Consider the following 14,914-nt stretch of genomic DNA (forward strand, 5'->3'; position numbering starts at 1 on the left):
ATAGGAGTTTTAACAAACCTTTGATTAGATTACCTACAGTATGGAAGCAGCCCTTCAGCCCAACAAATCCACACCGACCCTCCGAAGAGCAACCCACCCAGACCTATTGCCCTACATTTACCCTTGACTAATGCACCTAACACTATGGGCAATTTCACATGGCCAATTCATCTAACCTGCACATCTTTGGATTGTGAGAGGAAACCCACGCAGACACGGAGAGAATGTGCAAACTCCACACAGGTGGGAATTGAACCTGGGTCCCTGGCACTGGGAGGCAGCAGTGCTAACCATTGAGCCACCATGCTGTCCCTTCCATTTCATGTCCTTGTACAATAACTTGCGTTTATATAGCATCTTTCATGAGATTAGGTTCCCTACAGTATGGACATTAGCCCTTCAGCCCAACAAGTCCACACCAACCCTCCAGCAAGTAACCCACCCAGACCCAATCTCCTACATTTACTCCTGACTAATGCACCTAACAGTATGGGCAACTTAGGATTGTGGGAGGGAAAACAGGAAGAATGTGCAAACTCCACACAGACAGGTGCCCAAGCCAGGGATTGAACCCAGGTCCTGAGCACTATTAGGCAGCAGTGCTAACCACTGAGCCACCATGCCACCCCAAATGTACAAAACTGTCCCAGGATAATTCACAACTAAATATAAGGAAATAGATGCTGAACCCCATGAAGGAAGGGATGAGGAGGAGTTTAGACATAGAGATGTGTTTTGAGAAATCTTTTAAAGGAGAAGAAGGTGGTGGAGAGATTTCAAGAGAGAATACCAAAATAAAACAATAATTAAAGGTTTTTTCTTCCTGGTTGGACTATAGACAGATCGATATTGTTTAGCAGCCTCTCTACTCATTGTGATTTCCAGCATTCAGCTATGAGGGAGATTCACTGTAAGGTGATTTGTACTTTGGAGCAATCCTGCATAATATCTTTCTCCATGTGGAAGGAAAATTTAGGATTTTTGAAGAGTTGTAAAAATATGTTTTCGGGTATCTAGGTATATGACTTTATGCAATATCTTAGCATGCCAATGGCCAACATCCTGTCTGTACTGGTTGAAAAGAAGCTATCCAGTTTAATTATATGTCCCCCTAATGGGTTTAGGACATCAAGAGCATATTTGAGTATTTTAAATATGATGAGGTTTCAGCCTTGATGCAGACCCTCTGGATGAAAATAATTTCTCCTCAACTTCCCACTAGTCTTTCTGCCCATTTTTTTTTAGATTACTTACAGTGTGGAAACAGGCCCTTCGGCCCAACAAGTCCACACCGACCCGCTGAAGCGCAACCCACCCATACCCCTACATTTACCCCTTACCTAACACTACGGGCAATTTAGCATGGTCAATTCACCTGACCTGCACATCTTTCTTTAAACAAAAACCTCATAATTATTGATCTTTCTGCTAAGGGAAATAGGACCTTCTTAGTTACTTTCTTAAGGCACCTGATTATCACCTACACCTACATTATATGTTTCCTCCCACCCTTTCAAACAAAAACCTTCAGCCTATCTGACCTTCCCACTGGGCTAAATTCTTTATTCCTGACAATATTATTGTAAGCATCACATGTACATTGCCTTGACCACAGATCAGAACCCCAAAGTACTATGGACATTTTAACTTCTAATTCCAAAATATATTCTTTAACAGAGGACTATATAAACAAAAAGGACTATGAATGTAAATCCAGTGCTGTCATGGATTATTGTACAGGGAAATTTTAAACTGAGGGACGGAACAACAAGAGATAACAACTGTCTCTCCCCTCTCAGCAAAAAGCACCTCTTGCAAACAGTTTTGTGCTTTGTCCTTCCTGGCATATACAAGAAGGTGTTAAAAATTGACTGTAGCCCTGATTTGTGTGTTAGTGGAACTAACTAAGTGAGTGACTGAACTGGGGCATTTATGATTACTAACCTGGGTTCTAGCACTAGTACACCATGAAGGTCTCAGTCTAAGGGCCATCAATACTCATGCTGTATTCCAGGTAAAAGATACAGGTAAAAATGCTCTGAGTGCTAGGAACCATCTAGACAGCAAGCTCTCAAAAGAAAGCAGGACAAGAAGACTGCATTGCTCTGAATGCTACCAAGCAACAAACATCAAAAAGGACCAGAATTAATTGCAAAGCCTAGAATCCTAAAATTGACGAATTAATTATCAGTGTTCAACTATCTATTCTTCATGAATCACCAGAGAGACTGATCCCAATGTCTACTGACTTTTAAAAGCAAGTACTTGTATCTAATTTGTATACATGTCTTGCATTTTTTTTATTTTCAAGCTTAGTAACTAATAAACTCACTCTTTTATTAACTTAAGAGAGCCTGGATAAATTGGCTCCTTTTATAACATAAATTCAGTTCATAAGGGAGAAAAGTATCCACAAAAGGAGTGACCCCATCTAAATTAACCTCGTTAGGACAAAGTGAAAAGCCAGACGAATAAAGGAGAGGAGCCAGTTTATCCCTCCTCACCTGGGAGCTTAAGAAATTGTGGTATCCATTTGAACTGTAATAACATAGGGATCCTCACCATGTCCAGTCGTAACAACCTTCTCGAGTGCAATCATATCCATCCTAGAATGCAGGAACCTGTATTTTTGGTGGTTTTATAAGAACAGAATAAAGGTGTTGACAATCTTCCTGATGATAATTTTATAACTCAAAACAATACAATCTTCTCACTGAAATTTTATTCCCAAAGTTTTCACTTCCCTCTGTTAGAATTCTGTTATAATTTACTCCTTCTCTACCCTTTCTGCACTTACATTTTATCAGTTCTTAAGACCTTCTTTTATCTCTCATACATTAGCTTTTACATTTTAAATTTTATCTATTTTCTTTCAGCATTTTCAACTGTTATACTTGTCCTTTTAGTCATGTTGTCTCCTGTAACAGGAGATAGTAAAAAGGATTGTTTTGTGTGATCATAACGATACGTCAGGGTAATAGAACACAATGCAGAATGTAGTGTTACAGCTACAGAGAAGGTGCAGGAAAAGATCAAGGAGAGGTCTGTTCATAAACTTGATAACTGCAAGGAAGAAGCTGTTCTTAAATCTCTTCGTACATGTTTCAAACTTCTGTATCTTCTGTTGATGGAAGAAGGCGGAATAGTGTATAAGCAGGGTGGGCGGGGTCTTTGATTACATTGGCTGCTTTCCTGAGGCAGCAGGAAGAGAAGTCAATGGGAATAAGGCTGGTTTTCATGGGCTGCGTTCACAACTCTCTGTAATTTCTTGCAGGCAAGGGCAGAGCAGTTGCCATATCAAACTCGGATAAATTTGGATAGGATGCTTTCTACGGTGCATCTATAAAGATTGGTAAGAATCATTGTGGAATGCCGAATTGCAGTAGCCTTTTGAGGAAGTAGAGACGTGGTTGTGTTTTCTTGACTGTAGCATCAACGTGGATGGACCAGGATAGATCGTTGGTGGCATTTACTCCCAGGAACTTGAAGCTCTCAACCACCTCCACTTTACTACCATTTTTACAGATGGGCCGTGTCCTCCACTCCACATCCTGAAGTCGATGACCAGCTAAGTTGTTCAGCTGCCATTGAGGGAGAGATTGTAGTCTTTACATCATGACAGTAAAGCCTCTATCTCTTTCCTGTACTCGTCTCGTCATTATTTGAGATTTGGCTCACTACATTGGCATCATCAGCAAACTTGTAATTGAAGTTAGAACTGAATTTGGCCAGAAAGTCATAAGTGTATAAAGAGTATAGTAAGGAGCTGGATATGCAGGCTTGCAGGGCACCGGTGTTGAGGATTATTGCAGAGGAAGTATTGTCGTTTATCCTTACTGATTGCAGTCTGCGAGTCAAGAAGTCGAGGATCTAGTTGCAGAGCAGGCAGCAGAGTCCTGGTATCAGAGTTTGCAGATGAGTTTTGTTGGAATTATGGTATTGGAGGCAGAGCTAAAGTCAACAAATAAGAGTCTGACATAGGTGTCCTTCTTATTCAGATGTTCCAGTGATAACTGTAGAGCTAGTGAGATGTGAGCAATGAAGGCTCAATGTTTTCAGTGCTTTCTGTGAGCTAAGTACATGCATTATGCAGAAAAGCCAAGGCTTTCTTCAACAGACTTTCTACATTGCACTAATTGCACTCAAAACATCTGACTTCAAATGCAGTCCGTTGCTAGTGTTACTAAAAAGCACTGCTTATAGAACAGCACAGCACAGTACAGGCCCTTCAGTCCTCAATGTTGTGCCAACCTATTATTCTACTGTAAGATCAAACTAACCTACATACCCTACATTTTACTATCTTCCATGTGCCTGTTCAAGAGTCGCTTAAATGTCCCACATGTACCTGATTCTACTACCACTGCTGGCAGTGCATCCACGCACCCACCACTCTCTGTGTAAAGGACCTACCTCTGACATCTCCCCTAAACCTTCCTCCAATCACCTTAAAATTATGCCTCCTTGTGATAGCCATTTCTGGCATGGGAAAAAGACTTTTGGCTATCGACTCTATCTGTGCCTCTCATTACCTTGTATACCTCAATCAAGTTACCTCTCATACTTCTTCACTCAAATGAGAAAAGCCCTAGCTCCCTTTACCTTCCTCTTATGATTTACCCTTCAGTCCAGGTATCATCCTGGTAAATCTCCTCTCCACTCTCTCTAAAGCTTCCACATTCTTCCTATAATGAGGCGATCAGAACAGAACACTATCTTCCAAGTGTGGTCTAACTAGGGATGTACAGAGCTGCAGCATAACTTCACAGCTCTTAAACTCAACACCCCTGTTAATGAAAGCCAACACACCATACACCTTCTTAACAACCCTATCAACTTGAGTGGCAACTTTGAGGGATCTATGGACGTGGACCCCAAGATCCATCTGTTCCTCCACACTGCCAAGAATCTTGCCTTGAATCCTATAATCTGCATTCAAATTCAACCTATCAAACTGAATCACTTCACATATTTCCAGGTTGAACTCCATCTGCCACTTATCAGCCCAGCTCTGCATCCTGTCAATGTCTTGTTGCAACCTACAACAGCCTTTGACACTATCCACTTTATCAGACGCCTTGTTAAAATCCATGTACACCATATCCACAGCTGTACCTTCATCAATGTGTTTGTATGCTGTATTGTGCAAAAAGTTAGAAATTCATTGAAGCCAGTTAAGCAATCTGTGAAACTCCTCAGTATTTTTCTTCCAAATGAAACTCTGCATTATGTAACCACAGCTTTATTTCCAGTTTTTCTCCCTTCTCTTCTAATTTGAATTTCTTACTCCCTGGCAGCAGTTCAAAATCCAGCTCAAGTGGCTGTTCTTCATCTATGAGGTTAAGCAGTGGGCCATGCCAGAGTAGTAGACCATGGTTTAACCTAATTCTATTCTCGCTTGAAGGTGAAACACATACAGTTTTCAGCATTTAGTCACTGTATGTTACTCAGATTGAAATTCCAGTTGAATTTTACGCTCCTTACTTTCGATCAGGGGCACTGATGGCATTTGCAGTATCACTTCTGCCACCTTGATCTTGCCAGGTTATTTGGTACAGGTGAGCAATGAAATCTGAGACCTTCTGATTAATAAATGGTTGCATTTTGCAGGCCAGGACTTTTAAATTCAGAGATTACAAGTGATCTCTCTGTGAATCAGTCCAAGATGCAAACTGAGTACATGTGAGTGTTCATCTAGGGGAAGTAGCATTGTTATGGTGTTGTATTATGATATAAATACAGCACGGTTATTGAGAAAGGCCAACAGCCACAAAGACCAACAACAGTCAGTCATAGTACAGACGTGAGCTTTTTGGCCAAGAGTATTAAAGAAACAAAACCTGATGAATTTAGCAAGCTGTTGCTTGTCACTGCAAGAAATCCACACATTGTCATTCAGTAAACAAGACCAATGTAAAAGCAACTTGCATGATTTAACATTGGTCCGGGGATGACAGTTGCTTTGTATATGTTGTGGGTTTTAGGAAGGGAAGGTTATGACGGTAGGTGGGTGTGGTAGTGTTGTGAATGAGAGTGAGGTGATAATTGGAGGTAAACAAATGAGGGAAGAAAATGAGGTAATCTCTGTATATTATCACAGTGATAACTAGGTTTTATTTTGACTGTGGTTTTGAAAATGTTGTATATACTATGTATACTCAATCAAATTTGAGGCCAAAATAAATAATTACAGAGGTTTTTTTTGAAGATTAGCAAATACTCTTGATTTGAGCCCAAAAGCCTTCCACAAAAGAATATAGAACATGGAACAAAACTGAACAGGAACAAGTCTTTCGGCTCACCATGCCTGTGCTGACCATAACATTATTCTAAATTAATCCCATCAGTCTGCATATGGTCCATTTGCCTCTATTCTCTGCCTATTTATGTGTCTGTCTAAGCACCTCTTAAACTTTGCTGTCATATCTGCTTCTACCATCTTCCTTTATGTAAAACATTTTCCTCACGCATCTCTTTTAACTTTTCCCCCTCTCACCTTAAACCTGTGTCCCCTGTATTTGACATTTCCACCCTTGGAAAGACAATCCAACTATCCACCCTATCCATGCCTTTCATAATTTTATATACTTCTATCAGGTTGCCCTTCAGGCTCCGATTCTTGAACAAAAATAATCTGCGTTTGTTCAACCTCTCCTTATAGCTAATACTCTCCAATTCAGATAGCATCCTCTCCAAAGTCTCCATCCCCTTCTTGTAGTTTAGCAACCAGAACTATGCACAGTAATCCAAATATGGCCTGACCAAGTCCTTAAAGAGCTGCAACATGACTTGCTAACTTTTATACTTAGTGCTCCAATCGACGAAGGCTAGTATGCTGTATGCCTTCTTTATCACCTTATCCATTTGTTTGCCACTTTAAGGGAGCCATGGACTTGGATCCTAAAATCCCTCTGCATATCAAAGCTCTGAAGGGTGTGGCCACTTACAGTATACTTTCTTCTTGCATTTGACCTTCCAAAATGCATCACCTCAAACTTGTCCTGATTAAACTCCATTTACTATTTCTCAGCCCAACTTTCCACCTGATCGATATACGGCTGCATCCTTTGATATCCCTCTTCACAATCCACAACTCCACAATTTCCGTGTCTTTTGCAAACTTATAATTAGATCACTAACATTTTCATTCCAGCACTAATCCTTGCGGAACACCACTGGTCACAGATCTCCAGTGAGAAAGATACCCCTCCACAACTACCCTCTGTCTTCTATGGCCAAGAATAAAGTAAAAAAACCAATAAACCCTGAAAGAATTTGTATTGATTGTCTAATGTTTTTTATTTTATGTTGGCTTCCTTCCATGTATGACAGATGATAGACAGGCAGCAGACAATCCGTTCAGATGTGATATCTTCATATGGCGCACCTTTGTTGAAGCCTGTCAAGGCCAGTCCTTGAGAGGTAGGATCTGTCACAAGCACCACTCATGGAGTTTCCAAGTGACATTACAGGTTGTTGATTTTGGCAATGGCGCTTGTTGCCAAGTTCCTGTGCTACCGGTTGCTATGTTCGCGCACACCAACCAACAGGAGGTGTTGCCATTTTCCTCTTTACCCAACTAATGATTCCTGGGTATGCTGGGTGATGTGTTGGACCTTTATAACAAGATTGCAAGTATCCTTGAAGTATTCTTGGGCACTCAACTGGTCATCTGGCTCTGGCTACCTCACAATACAGAAATTCCTTGGTTATGTAGCCATCTTCTGTCTTGTAAATATGTCCATCACTGAAGATGCCTCTATTTGGTTAGTACCAACACACCTGGAAACTATGCCTTCAAAAGAACTGTTACATTCTTGATTTTGTCCTGTCGGGATATTCCCATATACTGCTGCAAACAATGAAAATGGAAGTTATTGAGTTTCTTCTCATTGTGGCTGTAAGTCTCCCATGTTTCACAGCCGTATACATTCATGTAGTATTTATAATTCATGACTTATTTCATTTACTAACTAGGTTATTCAGTGATAGATCTTCATAAAAAAGTTGAATTCTCCCGATTCCCTGCTTAGTTATTTGAAAAATCTTTATTGTTTGCTTGCACTTCAACTGCAAACTCTTGATCTTTGGACACCTGGTGCAAAAAGGGCACAGCGAGTTGGAGGACATCCTTGAAGGCCTATTCCTGGACTAGGCTAAAGTAGATATCAACAACAAGTCATGGCAGCAGGCTATCGAAAGGGTTGTCAGTGCCAACTGCATGCTTCTCTTCTTTGGCTATGTTGGTGTCCAGGTGTCCTGAGAGATGGAGCACACATTATCCAACTGCACCCTAGAAGCCTTTAGAGAGAAGTGGGCACCATGGGGACTGGAGCAAATTATCTCCCCCACCAATTCCATTTTGATTTAGTTCCTTCCCTGTTTTCCTACCATTTCTTCATTTTGTTATTGTTGTATTGCATGTTAATTGTTTATTTCATTAATTAATTGGTTAATTTAGTGGTGGGGTTTTCAAAAAAGAAAAAAAAAAGTTTAATTCATGAGGGTTTTATAGTGCAGTAAAAGTGTCCTTACCACTGGGCTAGAAGTTCTAGTTCAAACTCCTCCTGCTGTGGCGGTGTATTATAACATATTCTAATAGGTTGATTAAAATGCCTATATACTTCTGATGGTTTTAATGAGAAAAATACAAATATGAAAAACATTCACTAGATTGTTTCACTCCCAAAACCAGCCCACAGCATATGAAAACTGAAAAATTTATAAGGTCTTGTAGCACAGTGGTAGTACACTACTTCTGAGCCAGAAGGTCTGGTTTGAAGTCCTAGCTGTTTCAGAGGTGTTGTAACTGGTCCAAATAGATTGATTTAATAAAAATAATTATTAATTGAATGCCATGGAAGCTGAAGTGTATTATTTCCTCCTACAACATGATTTTGATATAGTCCTCTCCCTTGTTTGCTGCCACCTTTTTGATTTTTTAGGCAGTGCTTATTATTTATTAAGTTGTTGAATCTGTGATTGGGTGATTGTATTTATTCATTGCAGACCTTAACTGAGTTTGTCCTGGTAGGGATTTGGCTTCTGGACAGGGGAAAGTTATAACAATTGTTTGTACGATATGATAGATTTAAAATAAAAGTTTTGTAGATCTCTGAAAGTCCACGGATATCTGATTCAACATGTCAATATTGGTGTGGCAAACAGGCCTCCAAACTTCTTTCACCCATTTCCTCTAAGTGCCTTCATCCATCCAACTTTTCCCATGAATGTGGATAACAATGCATTTCTGAAATGGAGAGCTTTGCACTTCAGTATCACTATTGGCTTTTGTCTTGTGCCATGCAAGATGAAATCACTTTCAACTGTGTTTCCTTCCCATTTCTGGAGGTGCTATTTTTTATTTACGTATGCTTCCAATTACTATAATAGCCTTCCAGTTACTCACAAAGAAGCCATTTTCCACAGACTTTTTCCTGACTATAGCTTTAGTTTGGATGCATTAAGCATCTTTTCTACATTCACCAGGTTAAGTTTCATCAGGATGTTTCATGTTTCAATTAAGTCATCTCCGACTCTTCTAAACTTCAGAGGATACAGGCCTTGAGTTCAATCATATTGTTTATGTCTTCTACTCATATATCTTTTGAAAAGTGACTATCCCTGTGAGGGCTACTCTTGTGGTAACTTAGCAGAATCAGTGTTTAAGTATGACCTCCACCTCTTCTGAGCCCACTATCCCCTCCAGTTAGATCCTTTGTTTGCATGATAATGTTGGGAAGGGCTGAGTTTGTTCCCAGTTCTGCATGCATCCATTTCTATTCATGAACTGATTCCTATTGAGTGATGATCCAGATTGCACTCACACACCAACAGGAGTGCTGTTCATCAATTAGTTTTTCTAAAGTGCTTTTAATTCTCTTTATTGCAAAATCTGGAACAAGTGCTGCACACTTTGACTCTTCTTGCCGAGGAAGAAATCTGATTGGGCTTCAGTGTGTTCCTGTATGTGTTGATACAGTTTTTTTTGCTGGATTGCTAATGGATCCCAGCTACATCACCTACATGTATCATGAGAGATCGCGCTTTCTAACATTTTAAGAAAATTAGTGAGGTCACTTTTGGAATACTGCTTTCAATGCTAGTCTCCCTGCTATAGGAAAGATGTTATGAAACTTGCAAGGATTAATAAAAGATGAACAAAAATATTGCCAGACTTGGAGGGTTTGAGTTATAAGGACAGTCTGAATAGACTGGGACTATTTTGCGGAGAGTTGGAAGCTGAGAGGTGACCTTATAGAGATTTATAACATCATGAGGAGCATGGATAGGGTGAATAGCCAAGGTCTTTTTCCCAGGGTAGGGGAGTCCCAACACTAGAGGGCATAGATTTAAGGTGAGAAGGGAAAGATATGAAAGGGACCCAAGGAACAACTTTTTCACGCAGAAGGCGATACATGTAAGAAACAAGCTGCCAGAGGAAGTGGTGGAGGTTAGTACGATGACCACATTTAAAAGGCATCTGGATGGGTACATGAATAGGAAGGGTTTAGAGGAATGTGGGCCAAGTGCTGGCAAATGGGTCTAGATTAATTTTGGATATCTGGTTGGCATGGACAAGTTGGACCGAAGGGTCTGTTTCCATGGTGTACATCTCTATGACTATACCCCTTGAAGAAGGGCTTATGCCCAAAACGTCGATTCTCCTGCTCTTCAGATGCTGCCTGGCTGCTGCGCTTTTCTAGCACTACACTTTCCAACTCTGGTCTCCAGCATCTGCAGTCCTCACTTTCTCCTATAATTGTTATCAATGTACCGAATAAAGTGACAGCTACAGACGTAATCCTTCTAAAAATAATTTTGTTTGCAAATATTGTTGTTTTATAAACATACAGCAAACATTTTACTAACTCGGTGGCCTGTGGCAGTCTGTTGCCCTGGCCTGGTCTCTCGGCAGCTAGTAGCAGTATCTCTACATGCGAGTGAGTCCTATCTGGGCTTGTTCTGGAGGCACAAAGGGGAGATTGAAGAGTCGGCAGCAACGGTGATAATATTGCAGCCCAATGTGGGAAGAGCAAGCAGTAAAGGAAGTTCCCCAGTGTCTGTGGCAGCTCCATCGAGAACAAGAATTTGAGGTCACCTGGAGAGCAAGACAAGCGGAGGACTCAGCACAGACTGCATAATCCTTTTGTTTTTCTTGTTAAAATTAATGTTAATTACCTTTATTACCTTTATTTCTTTATTTTTCTACTTATTCTATGAAGGAAACTCTTGTTTCTCTTACTACTTTGAATCCAACGTTCTTTGTACCTAGGTACCTTTGTACCCAAAATGGCGTCATGTGTGACAACATTATACACTTTTCATTGTACTCCTGTACTTCTGTATTTAAGTACATTGACAACAAAATCAAAATCTATGGGAAGAGGAGAGTGCCGGTTGATCAAATATTCCATATAATCAAGAGGTCCACATAATCAATGCAAAAATGCACACTAGTAATAGAAACATAATGCAGGGAGTATATACATCACTATTATATTTTATTTAGAGCATGAAGCACTTAAATAATAATGCAACTTTGCCTTAAGTAAAACTTACCGACATAGAACCTTCTCACTCAAACCCTCAACTAACTACTTGGACCCTGCAGAGATCGCATCAGAACAGTAAAACTTCTGGTATCTGCCAGTTTATCAGGAGTCCCAATTCAAACAAAGGTTTCTTTGGCTCACTGCCTCTAATTCAAAGATCAAAAAACTTACTTTCTTTATTCAATCCCAATACTCCTCCCCATAAGGGCACTTTCCCCTGGAACTGCAAAACGTGAAACACCTATCTGTTTATTTCCTCCCTCCTCAGTATCTAAAGGCCCAAACACCTTCCAATTGAATCAACGCTTTATCCACACTTCACTCAATCTAGTCTAAGGGATTCGTTGCTCACAACGTGGTTTTATCTATATTGGGGATATGAAGCATAGACTGGGTGACCGCTTTGCAGAATACTTACATTCTGTCCACAAAAAAAGACCCTGACCTTCCAGTTGCCCGCCACTTCAAAACACCATCTCGTTCTCTGGCCAAAATCTCTGTATCAGGCTTTCTGCAGTGCTCCAACAAAGCCCAGTGCGAGCTGAAAGAACAGCACCTAATATTTCACTTGGGGACCCTGTGGCCTTCTGGACTCAATATTGATTCAGTTAGGAGAAAGTGAGGACTGCAGATTCTGGAGATCAGAGCTGAAAAATGTGTTTCTGGAAAAGTGCAGTAGGTCAGGCAGCATCAAAGGAACAGGAGAATCGACGTTTCGGGCATAAGTCCTTCTTATGAGGAGGGTGTGCCAAGCAGGCTAAGATAAAAGGTAGGAAGGAGGGACTTGGGGGAAGGGAGTAGGAAATGCGATAGGTGGAAGGAGGTTAAGGTGAGGGTGGTAGGCCAGAGAGGGGGTGGGGGCGGAGAGGTCAGGAAGAAGATTGCAGGTCAAGAAATTGGTGCTGAGTCTGAGGGTTGGGACTGAGATAAGGTGGGGGGAGGGGAAATGAGGAAGCTGGAGGAATCTGCATTCATCCCTTGTGGTTGGAGGGTTCCTAGGCAGAAGATGAGGTGCTCTTCCTCCAGGCATCGTGTTGCCATGATCTAGCGATGGAGGAGGCCAAGGACCTGCATGTCCTTGGCGGAATGGGAGGGGGAGTTAAAGTGTTCAGCCATGGGTTGGTTGGTGCGGGTGTCCCAGAGGTGTTCTCTGAAATGTTCCGCAAGTAGGTGGCCTGTCTCCCCAATGTATAGGAGGCCACATTGGGTGCAGCGGATGCAGTAAATGATGTGTGTGGAGGTGCAGGTGAATTTGTGATGGATATGGAAGGATCCTTTGGGACCTTGGAGGGAAGTGAGGGGGGAGGTGTGGGCGCAAGTTTTGCATTTCTTGCGGTGGCAGGGGAAGGTGCCAGGATTGGAGATTGGGTTGGTGGGGGGTGTGGACCTGACAAGAGTGTCGCGGAGGGAGTGGTCTTTCCGGAATGCTGATAGGGGAGGGGAGGGAAATATATCCTTGGTGGTGGGGTCTGTTTGGAGGTGGCGGAAATGACGAAGGATTGATACAATGTATCTGGAGGTTGGTGGGGTGGTAGATGAGGACCAATGGGGTTCTGTCCTGGTCAATATTGATTCAGCAACTTTACGGTCTGAGTTGTCCCACGTCCTTACCCCCTACTCCCACATGCCAGGCCTTGATATCACATCGTCTGCTATTACACGCAACCCATTGTTAGCCGCTAACAGTCCCCATTAAAGCTATTCACCCTCCCAGCCTGATCGTTATCCACTCTTTCGTCTGTCCAACTGTTCTTCTTTCTCTCTAAGCTCTACTTCCGCCTATCATTTATTCCTTATCCTCTGCCCCTCACCCTATCTTCTCCATAAAAACCAACATTTTCCTAGCTACCATCAATTCTGAAGAAGGTCACTGGATCCAAATCGTTAACTCTGATTTCTCTTTACAGATGCTGCCAGACCTGCTGAGCTTTTCCAGCAACCTTGTTTGTGATTTCCAGCATCTGCAGTTATTTCGGTTTTATTTGGATTTACTTTCATAAGCCATTTTAGGATCTGTGCAGAAAGAGGCCATTTGGCCCATGTAGTCTGCATCGACCCTCTGAACATCATGCTACCCAGACCATCTTACCCCTCTAACTCCACATTTCCCATGGCTAATCCACCTAACCTGCACATCTGGATTGTGGGAGGAAACTGGAACAGTCAGACCCACAGACTGCAAACTCCATATAGAGAGTCATCCAAGTCTGGGATCAAACCCATGCCCCAGGCATTGTGAGACAGCAGTGCTAACCAGTGAGCCAGCATGCAACCCACAAGCATCGACATTACCGACCAGCCTTGAGAAGCAATGAGTTAACTAAGATATAACTAAGATGAGTCAACCTCTAAACTGGGCACAGTATGAGGGGCCCAATATTTCTGTGTATTTCCAGAGTTGACCATGATATTTTATTCAAATCACTGATGCAGATTAGGGATACCTCATAATGCAAGATTGACCATGTATTGCCTATTAAGATAATAAACTCACTGAGGCTCCTTAGATACACCTTGCAAACCCACAATTACTATCATTTAGAAAGACAATGATGGCTGATACATGGAAACCCCATCATCGACAAGCTACTCATTATTCTGAGTTGCAAATATATAGCTGTTCCTTCAGTGTTTCTGGGTCAAAGTCCTGGTACTCCATCTCGAACAACGTTGTGGGTCTACCTACACCAAATGGACTGCAGCAGCTCAAGAAGACAGCTCACTGCTGCCTTCTCAAGAGAAAATAGGAATGGGCCATAAAAGCCACTTAGCCAATGGCACCAACATTTCATAAATAAATAAAACCATTAAGGAAGCTGTGACAAGTGGTTAGGATCTTGAATTTACTGCCTAAGGGTATGATAACGTCAATCAATTCCACCTCTGTGCAAACTCATCTGCCACTGAAATGCTCATACATGCATTTGTTACCTCTGGAATTGACTGTTCTAACTTGGCTGGTCTCCCATATTCAACCTTCTGTAATGCGGCTTGGTGACAAATTTTGTTTTGTAGTCTGCGATGATTACATTACTATGCTAAAATTGCATTATTACATTAAAAGTGGCATATAAATGTAACTTGATTTTGTAACTTTGGTCTAATATGATTTACATACCTTTAAAAGGCATCTGGATAGGAATATAAATAGGAAGGGTTTGGAGAGATGTGGGCCAAGTGCTGGCAAATGGGACTAGATTAGATTAGGATATCTGGTCGGCATGGACGTGTTGGACTGAAGGGTCTCTTTCCGTGCTTTACATCTCCATGACTCTATGACTATTAATGAGTAGTGTTAAACAAATCTTGAGAAAGATTGAGAGGTAAAGTAATAGTGGACCAATCATTGACTATATCAA

This window comes from Hemiscyllium ocellatum, chromosome 37 (genome assembly GCF_020745735.1).
Source record: "Hemiscyllium ocellatum isolate sHemOce1 chromosome 37, sHemOce1.pat.X.cur, whole genome shotgun sequence".
Classification (NCBI taxonomy): domain Eukaryota; kingdom Metazoa; phylum Chordata; class Chondrichthyes; order Orectolobiformes; family Hemiscylliidae; genus Hemiscyllium; species Hemiscyllium ocellatum.